The sequence below is a fragment of the Armigeres subalbatus genome, unplaced genomic scaffold, assembly GCF_024139115.2.
Source record: "Armigeres subalbatus isolate Guangzhou_Male unplaced genomic scaffold, GZ_Asu_2 Contig141, whole genome shotgun sequence".
In the NCBI taxonomy this organism is placed as follows: domain Eukaryota; kingdom Metazoa; phylum Arthropoda; class Insecta; order Diptera; family Culicidae; genus Armigeres; species Armigeres subalbatus.
Window position 1 is genome coordinate 141,120 of NW_026942188.1, and position 15,955 is coordinate 157,074.

The following is a 15,955-nucleotide window of genomic DNA, read 5'->3' on the forward strand; positions in this document are numbered from 1 at the left end:
TTCTTAATTAATTAACCTTAGTGGAGCGAATGGCATCAATTTAAAAAATCTGTGCCATTGAGAGTTACGCTTAATTGTTAACCATAATCAATCGTAACTATTTATCTAGCAGAAGCCTTTTCAGAAAATATGTGGGAATTTCTGTTTAGAAGGTCAATATGGTGTTATCCGTGATTTCGAATCAAATAACCAACCGATTATATATTTTTAGAAATAAATTAATCATCATGGAGACGAAACATACTTTGTATGTTTCCTCCCACCTCTGATACGCAAATACTGTTCTCGCAAAAATCGACCGCGACTCGTTAAGCTCATTTCTTCCAATTCTTCAACAAATAGTTCCAAGTGTTTATTGTTGCCGCCGATGGCAACTAGCCACACGGGTCGTCGAGTCGATAGCGATTCATAAGCATAATTCACTTTGATTGCCGAAAATTGCCATTTACCGAAAATCTCGCCCGTCTCGTAGGCGGTCGGTTGCTGGAGTCGGTTCTCGTGTCATCATTAAAATAACGAATCTCAACGGAAGCAGCCAGTTGACGACATACGACATTCGCCAGAGGGCACCTCACAGAAGGTTGAATCTGGATTTGGGTATCCAACTCGATAAGGCATCTTAAGCACTGATATAAAATGCATTCTTTTTAATCCAGTCCGAAGAAGCAGCGATGATAAAGTCCGCTTGTGCACATTTGTTCGGATGTTTTTGATTTCTTCGGAGGGGACATGCGCCAGTGAACTGATAATGCTGTGCAGCGTGTTAGGAGCAGATGGAGACGCATGGCCCATATGCATTAGACCTCTTCATGTTTTCAAAAAGTATCGAAAATTCAACCGGTCAGCCCAGAATCACAATTCTTATGCTAAAATAAGCCTCCTGTCAAATTTTCAGCTGATTCGGATAAAATTTCAAGGTGGCTCAAGTCAATTTAGTGTTTTTGAGCTATTTTCAATTTTGGAAAAAATCCAACAAGAGATATAAACGTCGAAAACTATCGCAACAACCTCTATACGGAAGCTTTTGGTGTGCTCTACAAGTCTTGTGAACATTGCTATTCGTTCCGTTCACGTTTTGTCCATGTAAAAGTGATTTTCAAGCTTTTAAGTGCATAAAAATACTGTTTCCCTTAAAAGTCGTTGTTCTACAAAATTCTTGAATTTATGACAAATGATTGCTAATTTATTATATTATTATTCCTCTTTTTTCCCTGAAAATTTTAGTAATATAATTGTTGATGTGCGATTTACCGTTAAATTCTTAAAAATCAGAAGCTGAACATTTGTCACAAATTTGCACGTTAGGATTTCTTTAAACAAGTTGTTCGAACAAAACATAAATCAAATCATATGATATTTGATGCTTACAACAAACGACTTCCAAATTTTGTTAATTTCACCATACGTCTGCATGCTTTTAACATTGAGTGCATCGTAGTAACAAGTGAAATCGAAGCTTCTTTGTTTGAACAACTTGTTTGGAGAAATCTCAGCGTGCAAATTTATGACAAATGTTCTCAGGGTTGATTACAAAACTGGCCTATTTCGGTGGCATTGTTTTGCATAAAATCAAATACTAACAGAAGCAAAACCAAAAATCTTGCCAAAATTTTCACTTTCTGCCAACGACAGCTAATTCGATACAGTAGCTACTTTAGATGAAATTTTCTACAGCAACGTCACTCAGACCGACAAATTATTCATTTACAGCCAATAACCAAATTCAGCATCTTGCGGGAAAATTTCATAGGATGCTTTGAATTTTCAGTCTCCCATGCTGCGGGACCGGTCTTCATAAAATCCCGATCAAAAGCGCGCGTAGTAAAATTATTCTTTATTCAGTCATTTTGTTCTACAATTATTTTTTTACATGTACAGTGATCGGCCGGCTTGGCCCTCCAACTTCGATATGATTTTTTTTTTAATTTTGTTATTTGAGTTTTAAAATATAGTAGATCATGACGGCCTTTAGGATGCGCTAGTGTGTTTAAAAATTTAATAATCTAACTACTTTGTACACTAATATTTACATTAAAAATTTGATAACCTAGATTGGAACTAGCGCCCTAAGCGCTTCTTGGTCCGAGAGCAGGCAACAGACCCTAAACTTCTCTTTACGCTCACCAAAGCGTTCATGTAAGGTTTTTATCCCGGCCAGGCGGTGGACCTCGGATGTTCTTGTCCCGGGAGGGGTGTTGAGGATCATCCTCAGGAATTTGTTTTGGACCCGTTGAAGTTTGAGGTGGTGGGTTTTAGCGCAGCTCTCCCAGACCGGCATGCCGTATTCGATCACAGGAAGGATGATTTGCTTGTAGACATCAAGCTTATTTTTCAGGGACAATTACGACCGGCGGTTGAGCAAAGGGTACAGAAGTTTCAACAAAACGTTACATTTTCTCACCGTTTTCTCAACCTGTTGCCTGAAAATAAGCTTGCTGTCGAGGGTCAAGCTTGTTAGTCAGCCTCATTGACCCATTCCACAGTCGTGCCATTGAGGATGATTTTACAGCGGAACATGTTTAGGGATTTAGAGAGGGGAAAGTGATGGCCTGAGTCTTCGCCGTGTTAATACAAATCTTCCAGCTGGTGAGGTACTCTGTCAGGGCATCCAGGCTTCGTTGGATATTTGACACTAGCACTCTGATCACTCCACCGTTATAGACGATGGAGGTGTTATCTGCAAACAGAGACAGAATGCCACCTTCTGGGGGTTCTGGCATGTCGGAGGTGAACAGATTGAAAAGCTGCGACGATGCTGTGCGCATTGGAACTCGCTCCGCTGATTGAGACCCGGAATGTCCTTGCCGATAGTTAATTGTTGATGATTTTCATCAGGTAGCTGGGAAGATTGTAGCGTTGTAGTTTGTACACCAGGCCATCATGCCATACATTGTCAAATGCCTTCTCGACATCGAGTAAGGCCATGGCGGATGTTTTCGAAGCAGACTTGTTACGCCTGAGGACGTTGGTAACTTGGGTCCGTTGGTGTACGGTCGATCGACCGCGTCGAAAAGCAAACTGTTCCTCCAGCCAAATGTTGCGATTTTAGGCAGACTCAAGTATCCGATGATGAATAGCTTTTTCGAATAGCTTGGATAACCCTGAGAGAAGGCTGATGGGTCGATAACTTTTGGGGGAGGAAGGATCCTTCCCAGGCTTCCGGATGGGGATGACTTTCGCTGACTTCCAGGACGATGGGAAGTAGCTGAGCCGGAGACACTGATTAAAGATCAGCGAGAGGTGCTCAAAGAACGGAGCACTCATGTGTTTGAGCTCGAGATTCAGGATGCTGTCGAAGCCTGGGGCCTTCATGTTCTTCGACGATTTGATATAGGCCGTCAATTCATCGGCTGAGATCTCCAACTCCTCCGAGAAGTCGTTGGGAATCAAATGGATGTTGTTAGCATGCTCGTTGACGGCTGCTTCGTGTGGACTGACGATGTTCTGCCCAAGATTGTGTGAGCTGACGAAGTGACGACCTATTTCAGCGACCTTCTCTGCAGGAGTTATCAAGCGATCCTAAGAGCCATTATTGTCTAGTGGGATCAAAGGTGGAATGGGCCGAGGCTTGGATTTTAGAATTTTGGTCATTTTTCAGAACGGCTTAGAATAATCTGGGAGAGTGCGGTTCTTATTCGAGAAGTCGTTATTTTTGAGGTCCACCATTCTGGCCTTGATAATTTTTGTGATTCGATTGCAGCGTGCCTTAAGCTCAGGCAGTCCAGTACGCTGAAACTGCCTGCGAGTGACATTCCGCAATCGAATCAAATCTTTGGTGAGTGTATCGATGTTTAAGGAGTTGCTTACCTGCCGAGCCGTCTGGACATGCTGCACTCTAGTCACCGAGATTGCCTCTTCGATGGCGCACAGCTGGCGGTCGTGGGTACCGTGGGTACCGGATCGACTCAGGCGAGTGGGGGAATCCGGGCTCAAGATCGTGTAGTGACCTTCCTCCATATCGTTGCTCCAGATGGTGCCGTTTCGATTGCCGCGACTGTTGCCCCAGGCTTGCTGTTTGGCATTTAGGTCGCCGGCAATGACATACTGGCCTTGCCTCCGCGTAAGCTTGACGATGTCCCTCCGAAGGGCAGCCGATGATCCATCGTCGGATTTGGCTTGCGTTGGACAGTACGCCGCGATGAGCGTGATTGTTCCGACGGAAGTAGTCACTTCGACACCGATGGCCTCGATGACACTCAGCTGGAAGCTTGGAAGCAGATGACAGTTGATGTTGTAGCGAAGAGTGATAGCCACACCGCCTCCCCTGGTTGGCCGGTCGAGTCGCACGATGCGAAAGCCAGGGATGTTGACGTTCACCACCGGTTTCAGGTGCGTTTTGGTGATGAATGCCAAGTCTATTTCTTTCTCCTCAAGGAAATCCTTCATCTCGATTGTTTTGCTCTTGAGCGAGCAAGCGTCCCACCCTAGCAGCTATTTTCAGTAATGAACATGCCAGAAGTGAAGATCTGGTCGAAACAGGTTTTACATCTGCGCAGCCGAGTGGCGGGCTGTGCGAATATCGGCATCAGTTGCTCCGGAATATAGAACGGAGCAGATTCTTATGGTGGGACAGTTTCGTTCTCTGGCTGCCGACGGAACCCAGGAGGAGGGAGCAGGAGCCATTCGCTGGTGGATGGTGCCGACGATTTTGGAGCTTGGACCGATGCCGCTGCCGCGGCCAGCCGCTTGTGCGGCTGTAGCGGTGGGAGTATTGGAATCACACGACGGGGAGCCGGGATGATTGGAAAGTTCACCTCGTTGATTACAGGAACACGGTTCTTCTTCGGCATGGCCCTGGTGGAAGCCTTCTTCCGGATTTCAAGGAACTCGGCTCGCTTTGGACAGCCCTTTGTGGTGTCCCGATGTTTGTCGCCACAGTTGGCACACTTGGGATCGGCCACCTCCATCTTGTCGCACTCATCAGTCGGATGGGGTTCGCCACACTTGTTGCAGCGCGGCTTCATGCGGCAGTTTCTGGTGCCGTGCCCGAAATTGAAGCAGTTGGTGCACTGCGTGACGTCGCGGTGCACTGGCCGATATCGCTCCCAGTCAACGACGGTGTAATTTATAACGCCGACCAGCTTCAGGTCCTTCCACGTGGTGGAGCCGTGCTCCAGGTGGACCAGGTAAAGCTGGTCGCGATATCTCCTCGTCTTGTCGTGACGAGCGATCTTGTGCACGGCCACCGGTTTCAATCCGCAACTTTCGAGCTCAGCTTTTAGCTCCTCTTCCTTCATGTCGTGGAGTCCTCGCAGGTGGTCATGAGTGTAGTACTCATACTTGAGGGCCTCGAGGAACTCCATGACGGATTGATGATGGTCCTTGTTTGCCGGCATTACTTTCACGCCCTCGCTGCAAAGCCGAAAAGTACATTTCAGCCCTTTAGCGATCAGCTGGCGAATTTTTGGGCGCAAATCCGGTGGGTCGCCCTTGACAAACACGGGCGGGCACTTCTCCTTCCGCTCCGGTTGCACCTGCGGCAGCTGCGATTGCTGCTTCTTCCTCTTTTTCGGCGGATTGCCGGCGTCATCAAGTGGCAACGGAGAGAACACGTTGCTCTGCAAAAGCTGCTTGGAGGGGTTATCCGCGCCTCCAAGAGCAGTGCGCTTAGGCACTTTTCCAGCGACCGAATCGGCCACCGAGTCTCCCATGACGAGTCCGAGAGAAAATAACGCCAACGCGACAAGCGAAAACGTAAACAGCGAACGAACGAGAAAAACACTTGGAAAAAATGCGCGAGCAAAAAACACGTCCGTACGTGTTGTTGTCTCGAACTGGGAGATGATGTCTTCCAGTTCGTGATGATTGACCACATCTCTTTGACTGCTGGCGAAATACCAGGATTGCTTTGATTGAACTTTTGGTGCGTCTCCGTTGTTGTTCAGATCAAGCTTATTTTGAAGCTTTTAAATCAATGAATCGCCTACTTTAAGCGTGCTTGCAGCGGCACACTAGGAGCTGACTTTCGGAAATCAGTATGGCGAAAGGCATCTAAGGTTCGATTTCTCAAAATTAAGCAACTTCATCGAAAAAATATTTGGTAGGCGTAGTAGCGGACACCTTCCTACATAACCGGTACCAAATAGTTTTTCATCAAAAGTTCCTAATTTTGAGAAGACCCGCATTAGATGTCTTTCGCCATACAAATATCTTGCAGTTAACTCATGTTGGCTATTTTACGCATATACTATAGCGCCTGGATGTGACAGCGGCGGTTAGAAAATCAGCCACTGCCAATAATTCATTAGATACTGCTTTTTCATAATTAATACCAAGTGCAATTTCACTGCCATACAGGAATGTTTCTCAGAAATCAGAAACAAGTTCCTTTATCTCTCATCTCTCATCTCATTATGATAGGCTGAATATGGGAGACAATTCTTCTGCTTGATGGATCGCTAATTCATTGATGGATTGAAAATTGATATCACTGCTAACTAACTTTTCAAATCCTAGGGAAGCAGTTTTTTTTCTAGGGAGGGATAAGCCTCCCCTGCACTCAGGAATCATAAAAAACGGAAATAGTATAAGTTTTAATCATTTTATTTATATATGACGATTAAACGAACGATAGTATAAAATATATACTATGAAGCATTGAAAATTATACTATGCATGAATATTGCAAAATTAGTTTTCATTAGTATTCAGGAGACCTGTCAGAAAAAAAATCACGTGGAGTTGTATTGTTTTCAGGAGTTTGAATTTAATTTAAAGAAAATAAAATTCCTGGGATATTCCCCAACATAAAATGTTTCGTGACTGGATTGCCATTATTCATCTTCACAAGCTGCGCGGTCGGAATCCTACTGTGAAGAAGTCGACGACCTATTTTGATCAGGTTCGGGAGTTCTGCTCAAGGAAAGGTTGGTATGCCATGTACATATTAAATCACATGTAATTACTGAAATCAACCGAAATGTTCTAGGCAACGTAACGAGCATGGTGATTCATTCGACTACAGACTGGAACCCTCGCTGGAACCCGAGCTGGAACCATTTCGAGACTGTCAGGAAGATGCAACAATCTCATCAAAAAAGATGATCCAACTGTTCCGGCAATCCAATATTTATTGATGGTATAGATGGTATAGGATAAGATTATAATGTTTGTTTCAACAATTTGTCATTTTATATTTTTTATAAAATAAAATTTTGTGATTAAACTTGGTCTACAAAATTATTAATAAACAAAATCCAAACATAAACAAAATGATCTGATGCAGAATCCATCTAAACAATCTTTCCACAATATACTTTTTTTACATATACGAAAGTTATACTAAGCTCGTTTTGTTGGCAGTTAAACTTAGCCGGGGTCAACCAGGCGAATAGTCATTTAGTATGACTTCTAATCTATTTAGTTTAAATTTATTTCAGAGTGTGGCCCCCCTTATTTACGCCAATGCTATTTTGTAAACTTATTTCTACATAGAATTTTATATCGAGAGATAACTGTTTATTAATAAGCTGCCTGGCTTTTTTGGAATATTCTTCCAAGTCGTAGTCGTAAAGTCGTAAAACAAAAATCATGTGAAATACTGCATATGGGATACCAATACTTTCACACAAAAAGCTGCTGCTGCTGTATGTGACAGTTCGTGACAGTAGTTGACTGACAGCAGGTAACGTTACATTAGTGCTGTCCAATGAGCAGCTCGAAGTAGCTCGAAGTTGTTCCTGTCACGCTCATGCCCGCTTGTTGACAAAAAGAACGAGCAGGACAGGAACAACTTCGAGCTACTTCGAGCTGCTCATTGACAGCATTATTTTTCCTCTTCGCAAGTCCCGTCCCAGGTGCAAACAAAATACAGAATTGGATCCATAAAAATTTCGATCGACTGTGAAGTACGGTCGTGGTTGTCTTATAGGGAAACTATTATAGAATATTATAGATTTCCTATAGGGACATTTTCATGCAAACGACATGCCAATAGATGTTAATTCCTACTACTGTGGATCGTTTCATTTATATGGACATTTCAAAGAATAACTTGAAAGCAAAGTGTCGGTAAATTGCGTCAAAGGTACGTCATGGTCATGGATCTAATTTTTAATTTATCAAAGACAGCAGTTAAAGAAATTCTTCAACATTCGTCAAAAGTGGCTGCTTTAAAATGCCAAACTGCATCCTCCCTAATCTACAGACCCTGTCTCATCTCCATTGAAAATCTCTTGGATATTGAACGAAAAATACGATACTTACAACATTTTCTCTCTAGGCTAGAGCGTCAAACGGAATTAAGGCTCCGATCATCTAACGCTGCTATGTGATCGAAAAGTGCTGCAGGAGCTGAAGAGGAAGACAAGGTGACCTCTTTGTTCAGAGCCATCAGCCGGGAGGTCGAAGCAACCGGCCGATCGGTGTTGAAGTACCTGGGCGAGATGGAGATTGTTTTGCGAAAGGACCAAAAATGGCTGTGAGCAAATGTTGTATCGAAGACGTCAACGTGTCTCGACTGGAACAGATAGACAGATTTCGAGCGAACATCACATGGAGGACATAATCCAATACTTCCGTGACCAAAACAGAGAAATTCTTGAAATTCTAGAAAGCATTTCAGTTAAATAAACTTAGGAAAAACAAAATTCTAGATAGCCGTAAACATTTTAATAAGCCGTGTGTGCGACCATAAGGTGAAGTATAGTACAAATGGTTACCCGTTGTTTCGTTATCTTTTGTAGCTTAATTTTTCGATTGATTTCCGCAATTAGTCTACTTTTTAAGAAAACCTTATCTAAATATATTTGTATTCGGCAAATGGCACTCGGTGAATCGACTCTATTGGCCAAACAGTATTCGGCCAAAAGCTTCACGCTTTTCACCAACTAAGTGACTGGGTAAAATTGTATTGCCATCTATTGCCAATTTTACTCAATTTCCGTCAAAAGCAGAACTACTCAAAACTATGAGTAGTCCTACTGTTGATGGAAATTGAGTAAAATTTCCGTGGGAAGAAAAGAGACGGCAATACAATTTTATTCAGTCACTGAGCAGATGAAAATTAGAGTGTTCACAGCATCCGAAAGGTGAATGAACATGAATGAGACGCTTTTAATAGTGAACACAACTGTTTGCTCTTGTATCAGACTGCGATAATCTTGTTTTATGGACTAGCGTCGGTTGTCTGAAAATCTTTTTTATCGTGTCTCATTTTCAAACAAGCATCCTCGGGGTATAGGATTGCATAGTCAAAAATTGAATACTAATTCAACCTAATATAGGAGCTGCATCAAAAGAGCTTCGTGTGAAAAGTTTACTTCTTTGGAAGGCATTGCGTCCAAAGATGATCAGTAGTTATATTCTATCAAAACCAATACCAATATAGTCATACGTTTATTGAGAAGGATTACGTCAGATGCATTAACCTGTTTTTATGGAATCAAAGCATAAGAATGCTTAAAAAGATATTCTGATTGATTCAAATATTCTTTTGTCAAATTGTTCAAGCCCCTCCAGCATATGGATACTTAGCACCCTGATGCAGCATTCATCAGCATCAGGTTAAATCGACATTTCAGGGGATGGTGCGCCGAAAACAAAAACTGGTTTTGTGATACGTTAGAAACCTCTTAGACATCGGACCAGATGAGTTTGAACCGCCAAAGCACGTGTCGCATTGAAAGGCTTTTGAACCGTACAGCAGACCATTCGATTCACGCCGCGGGAAGTGCGGTGCGTCGCGCTCCAGTCTAGTGAATGAAACACCTACAATTTGAGTGAACCATAAATTGTTCCGCGAACCGCGAGACAAATGTTTGGATCATATGGAGATGATTTATACGTGTCGCACAATATTTTGCAAACGTCTACCGTTTGGTGGTCCTGGGCCGGACCGCTGTGTACTGTTTACTATTTTTAATTGCGTATTTGGCGCACGATTTGATTGCTTATCGCGCACCGAGCGGAACTACGGCACTGCAATGAGTGGATGCTTATTATTTTTGGCGCACTGGTTTGGGCTGATGTGGTTTCTTGACGCTTCAACTAGTTGTCCTTCGGATTGAATACACATTGACGGGCCGTTTAGCACATGATGGAGACAGTACAGTGTTTTCGATCAGACAGTCTGTCAAATATTCAGGCTGCATTGCATTGGCAAGCTCAAGGTCAAGGATAGCAACTCCCATATTAGTCGTAATCGTAAACATGCGATTCGGGCTTATTTTTCGATGTCATACGTGCGCAACGCAAAAAAAAAAATGCAAAAATGTGAATCAAAACAATATGCTTTCTGATTGCTTTTGTATGATTGATTTAGGTACATGAGGTCAATTCCAGTAGGTTTATGACGGCCAAATGCATTCATAAAGTTTACATGTTGTATGACCGTAGATCTTCCCTCTCAGACAACTTTCATTCACTCCAAGAACAATCATTTCCAAGGAATGTAATTGTCGCTGAAAAATGCAAAAAACAAGCGACAAAAGAGAATAGCGATAACTCTTTGTCCCCATCTGCAGAGGATAAAGACATTGTTGCGTTCCATTTTATTTGCAACAAACATGGAGAGGTAATTGTTGTGAACTTTTCAAACTGCGATAACTTGTATATTTTAGAAGTAAAACAAAAATCATGTCAACAGATGGTTAAGTTTATGTCTAAACTATGATAACTGATACTTATTTAACCAAAAACATCATCGGAAACCGACTACTTCTCAAAATGCGTGGCAGGCGATAATTGTCCTATTCTGTTGCAGTTTGGGACAAACGTTTATTGCGAGTTGAGTTTGTCCCAACATTTACAAGAGAGGATAATGTCGTTGTCATTGGCAATGCTGTTATTTTACATTCCTTGCTCATTTCATAGAGCCGGGGCTGAATCGTAAAAAGTTGGGAATATAAATGTTTGTTTGGAATATACAAATTTGTTCGATAAATTTACTTTGTCGCAATTTCCATAGAAAGCGTAATAAAAGCGAGCGTCTGCCTCAAAGACTTTTTGCACGGTGACATAAAAAATAGAACTAAATTTCATTCCAAAACCTGTGATTAGACATTTGGTTTGCTGTATTTAAATGTCTCACAAAGAACATGATAGTAGAATTTTAAATTTAATTGTATCTTTTACATTAAAATTAGCAGAAAGCGAAATTAGCAGAAAGCGAATGTATAAGAACACACCTTGTAAAGATGATTTATTTTTGACTACTTTTCTTTCACCTTAAACTAAATTCCTTCCGAAAGGCATTGATCACTAACAACAGCCTTGTTTATGCTTGACGACAACAATCGTTCGACTACGAAGGTCACAGTTCGATCGGATCTCGTGTTCAATTTTTATCACTTTGAGCGGTCTCTCAATTTGTTTTGGTATATTCTCAAAGCACATGGCTGTTATCCAATAAAGGAACATTTTCTTCCAGCATTCCTTTCTGTCTGACGTTTTCCCAACGAGACGGCCATCAATTGAATGTGCAAAAATTCCCCTTCTTTTGAGAATTCCACCAAATGTGAACTTCGTAATAGCACTGGACAAAAGATGTGAAACGGAACCCGCCCTTAGTCGCGACGTATATCGTCTTTTCAACCCTTTTATTAAAAACAAAAAAAATCGCCGTCATACCTTTCAATGTACGATCCGCCACTTGGATAAAGACGAACGAGCAGTTTATCCTTGCTCGATATGTTCTACTGCGTGGTCTTTTCTTCTGACTGTAAAGCACTACGTGTAGAAACTCTTCAGTTTATATCACCGGTTAGGAACCCGTTCTCGCTTCGCGTTCAATTTCACAAATTAACACTTTGAACACTGAATCACAGCGCTTAATTATTCCAGCATCACATTTTCATAAGATTATTGAACCACCATTAGTTTCACTTCGGACGATAAGAAATGAATAAAATTCTTACTCTTCAGCAAAATCCAGCGCACGCGTTTACTGCAACCCGCACGAGATTTCACACGCGCCTTAAAAACTTCGCGCGCCAAACGACGACTAACCAACTGCCCACAACGTGCAATGCTCACTGTACAAGCGACCGTTTTCGAATGGCAGGAACCGCCACATCGGACCATCGAGCAAAGCCTTTTTCCGTCCGTTGCGTCGCAGTCCTCGTGGGCAACACCAGCAGCGCGAGCGTCGAGTCTGAACGGTGACGTACGCGACGTCGATGACGCGTCGACGTCGCGTCGTCGCGCTGAATTCGAAACCATTTAGGTTCCGTTGATGAACTCACGGTGCGGCGGTGGTGCGACGTGTGCGACGTGTTCGCTTGGAAACGCGGATGGTGATTTTCGAGCAGAACATCAGCCACGCCAGCAGTCAGCCAGTCAGTGGTCGGCGAAGCGGAGCTCAATTACACTGCACGAAATGATCCGCATGTCTGCGTACGACGAAGCACTTTGATAAAGAAGTGTTCACGCACGATGATAATATCTACTCATTCGGAATTTAGATGGTAGAAGTTCGATTCGACTGGCTAGTTGGATAAATGATGTCCAATTTTCAATTATGTCAATTAAGGTAGGTATAATTCCGCTGGACTTTGTGACTCGATGCTTGACTCAACGTAAATCGTATACATACAACTATCTGGATTGCGATTTTTTCCTTGTTCGGATGTGCCACTACGACCAGTTATTATATCTATTGTAGCATTACCCGTATCCTTAGTGTATAAGTGCATGTCGAATCACTCCAGTGCTGTTGAGAAGCAATGTAGTATCGGTTTCGACTTTCGATACAGATTTTGTTTTGTTTATCTCATAAGCTTCAGAAGCAATTAAGTATTATGACAAGGTCCCGCTATTTAGACCCTTCGCTGAGAGTTATCTCATTGAAGGTGCGCCCCTTATCAATCATGACTTACTCTTGTTATAAGAAAACCAAAACAGTAATTCTGTTATTTGGCCATGCATCGGAGTGTTAGCCATATCCGTGTCTTGCTTCTAGAATATCACCATAAAAGCGAAAAACCCGGAATTCAGCTCTATCTACAAAACCTTTTCAATCTAGTGTGTTAGTTCGAAAAACAACAATGCTTACCAGTTAATGCAAAGTTATTAATTATGTAAGCCCCTAACTCGTTTGTTTTTCAGCAGTTAGTCAGCCTAGGATAATAACTCCGATGTTTTTTTTAACTCATTCACAATAGGACTGCCCCATATAAAGAAGTGGCCGCAAAACTACTAAAAGGTCAAATTTTGATTTGGGTGAGTAAATTGTGATGAATACTCAGCTTATAACCTATATTTTTATAATGAGGACGGTTTTTATTTTTGAGATTTTTTAGGGAGGGGTGGGGGCGTTCAAATTAGCCCCTCCTAGGAAGGATATTTTTACCTTTTTTTTGGGAAAACTGACAGCTTTGCCATATTTTCGTCTCAAAAGTAACATGTTTATATATCGTTACAAAGCTCTTAAACTATGCAATTATGCAATTAGCTTGATAATGTAATAATAGCTCCGTCCAGAATTTAGTTTTGAGTAGTTTTGTAAAAGCATATTTTACGCAACATTTAACGAACAAAACAGTTTTGTACCCCGCAATACCCCGCAGAAAAACATCATGCACTACACTATTGAACTCTTAAACTTTGAGGACCATGAATAAAATTCTGCCCAAATTCACCATTTTGTAAGATACATGAATTTTACAAATTGCTCATTTTTGTCTTTCTCGTGTACTAAGTATACGTAGAAGCTATATGATCGCCCAGAGGCATTTAAAAGAAAGCCCAAACACTCATAGTGTTATATACCGATCGACTCAGCTCGGCGAATTAAGGTGATGTATGTGTTTTTTTTTCTTCCTAAACAATGGAGGGGGAATCTGCTCAACAGACATCCTGGGTTGACCAGGAAGTGCTGGGTTAGGGGCCACCTCCAATGAGGGAGGCAGGACTGCATCCCCGACCAGCTAAACCGTTTCCATTGCCACCAAGCCCATCGTCCCTTCGGTACAACCAGAAAGTAATGCTTCAAAGGGGGGCCAGTGCATGACGCACCCTCGAGGTTAGCTGCGTGTCCTTGCAGCATCGAACATCGTGACTCGCTTTTTTAGAAGAACACCATGGTATCGTGCCAGCGCATTGCCGGCTTTCCAGGTGGCCTTACCACGCCCTATGTCCTCGGAAGGTGGGCAGGGTCGACTTCGCGCCTGCTTCCCTCTGCACGACTGGTATCAAGAATGATGATGCCGTGTGCACCCCAAATTGACCTTTCTGCGATAGGGCCTATTCGCCAGCACACAGAGGGACTTGCCGACGCGAGGCCTACGCCTGCCCCAGCCTTGACGAGGACCCCTTTCCGTCCTCGGGCTCGGAACCCGCCCGGTTGACCGACGCCGCGAAAGTGACGATACCATGTTGTTCTTCGCGCGGCCACTTGTTCGATAAAAGGATCGAGTTCGACCACAGAGCATGACCACCGGTATGACCCATGAAGCCGACTCCGATCCCTTGGACCACCTCTTATTTGCGCCTGAACTAGCCATCCTTGAGTCCACGCGCCACCTTCTGTGTAGCTCCGAGACGATTTGGGCGATAGCCGATAAAACGGCGTTCCAGCCAACTTCGTCTTTACACATCCTCCGAACTAGGTTGTCCGGGGTAGTGTCCAGACCACATGTGGCAAGCATGTGGTCACGCATTGCGCGAAAACGTGAGCACACCCACAACACGTGTTCCGCCGTTTCCTCTAAACCTGCGCACACCAACCACTCGGGCGAAGCCGAGCAAGCCAGCTGCTTTACCTGCACTTTGATTTGCAGCACGCTTAAACGCCGGGCACATTGAACCCCCATGGGTGCTTGCTGTTCAAAGCTTTGCTGGAACAAATCAAACAATTGGGAGAGTTCGTGCAGCATTGTGCCTTATATCCCTCCAATCCGCAGCGTCGGCAGAGCTTGCTTCTGTCAGGGCCTTTGCAGTCCCATTGCTTGTGCCCCGGTTCCAGGCACTTGAAGCAAACTTCGGGTTGCTCGTATATGCGCACAGGGCATACCGACCATCCCACCTTGACGCTCCCTAACTTGACTACCTTGGAGGCGTCCGCAGCAGATAACCGAACCAATGCTACCTGCGTCCCTGCCGGACCTTTCCGTAGCCGAACGGCTGCGGTGGGCGTCTCCACTTCACACTGTCGCCGCAGTGCCGTGACGAGCTCTTCGACTTCAGTGATCTCGTCCAGGTCTTTAACCCTTAGATTCACCTCCGTCGTGAGTACCCTCACCTTGACCGTCTCGCCTAGGACCTCCTCCGCCAACTTCTTGTAGGCGGCGCCCTTTTGCGAGACGCCCCGCTTCAGCTCGAGTATCATCTCGCCCATCCGAGTACGTCTTATTCGACGTACGTCGGCGCCGAGTTCTCCGAGCTTGACGTCACTCCTCATCGCCTTCAAAACATCCGAGTACTTAGCCTCGTCCGCCGTGATGACTAGGGCATCGCCCCTGGAGCGATTGGCGCCTACCCTAGACTTCTTGCTACCCTCATTCGCCTGGGCCTTCTTTTCGGCCCTTGACGTCTTCGGTTTCCTCTTGTTCTTGACCAGGGTCCAGGAGGCGTCATTCCCTCTATTTCCCTGGTCTGGTGCGGCTGAGAACTTTCAGCCTGCCGTAACCCCTTACCACCGTCTTGCCTGAGTGGACGGACCTTTCCAGGTCCTTCCTCCCCAGTTTTGGAGATACCTGACCGGGGTTCAGCTTCCAGCCCCACTACCCTTGTTCGGGGTAGTAACCTCCGCGTTTTGGAGCGGCCCCCAGGGAGCTCATCCCTGGAGACTGTCTCCCTGTTTTTGTGTCTGCTCCGTTGGAGCAGTCACCCCCGACGCACCCGCAAATACTTGAGCCTCAGTCTGGGTAGACTTTGGCACCACCGTCTTAGCTGGCACGCCTTCGGTCGATTCGACCTTGCCCGAGTCCGCGAATCCTTGGGCCTCTGTCTGGGTAGACCTCGACTCCACCGATTTCACGGGTTTACACTTGGCCGTCCCGACCGCCCTCTCCAGCTT

The 15,955-nt window shown here is 44.2% G+C and overlaps 1 protein-coding gene across 2 annotated transcripts in view; it reads right to left on the reverse strand.

Annotated features, from left to right (window-relative positions):
• The window catches only part of LOC134202781 (large neutral amino acids transporter small subunit 1-like), a 121,578-nt gene that overhangs the window by 70,967 nt on the left and 34,656 nt on the right, over positions 1 to 15,955 (reverse strand). Inside the window, exon 1 of one of the 2 annotated variants that reach the window (XR_009977342.1) lies at positions 11,569 to 11,978. The exons of the other annotated variant lie outside the window; for it this stretch is intronic. The gene's annotated coding sequence lies outside the window, so the exon portion shown is untranslated. Of the gene's footprint in view, positions 1 to 11,568; positions 11,979 to 15,955 lie in introns of those variants that run through there. 2 annotated transcript variants of the gene reach the window in all.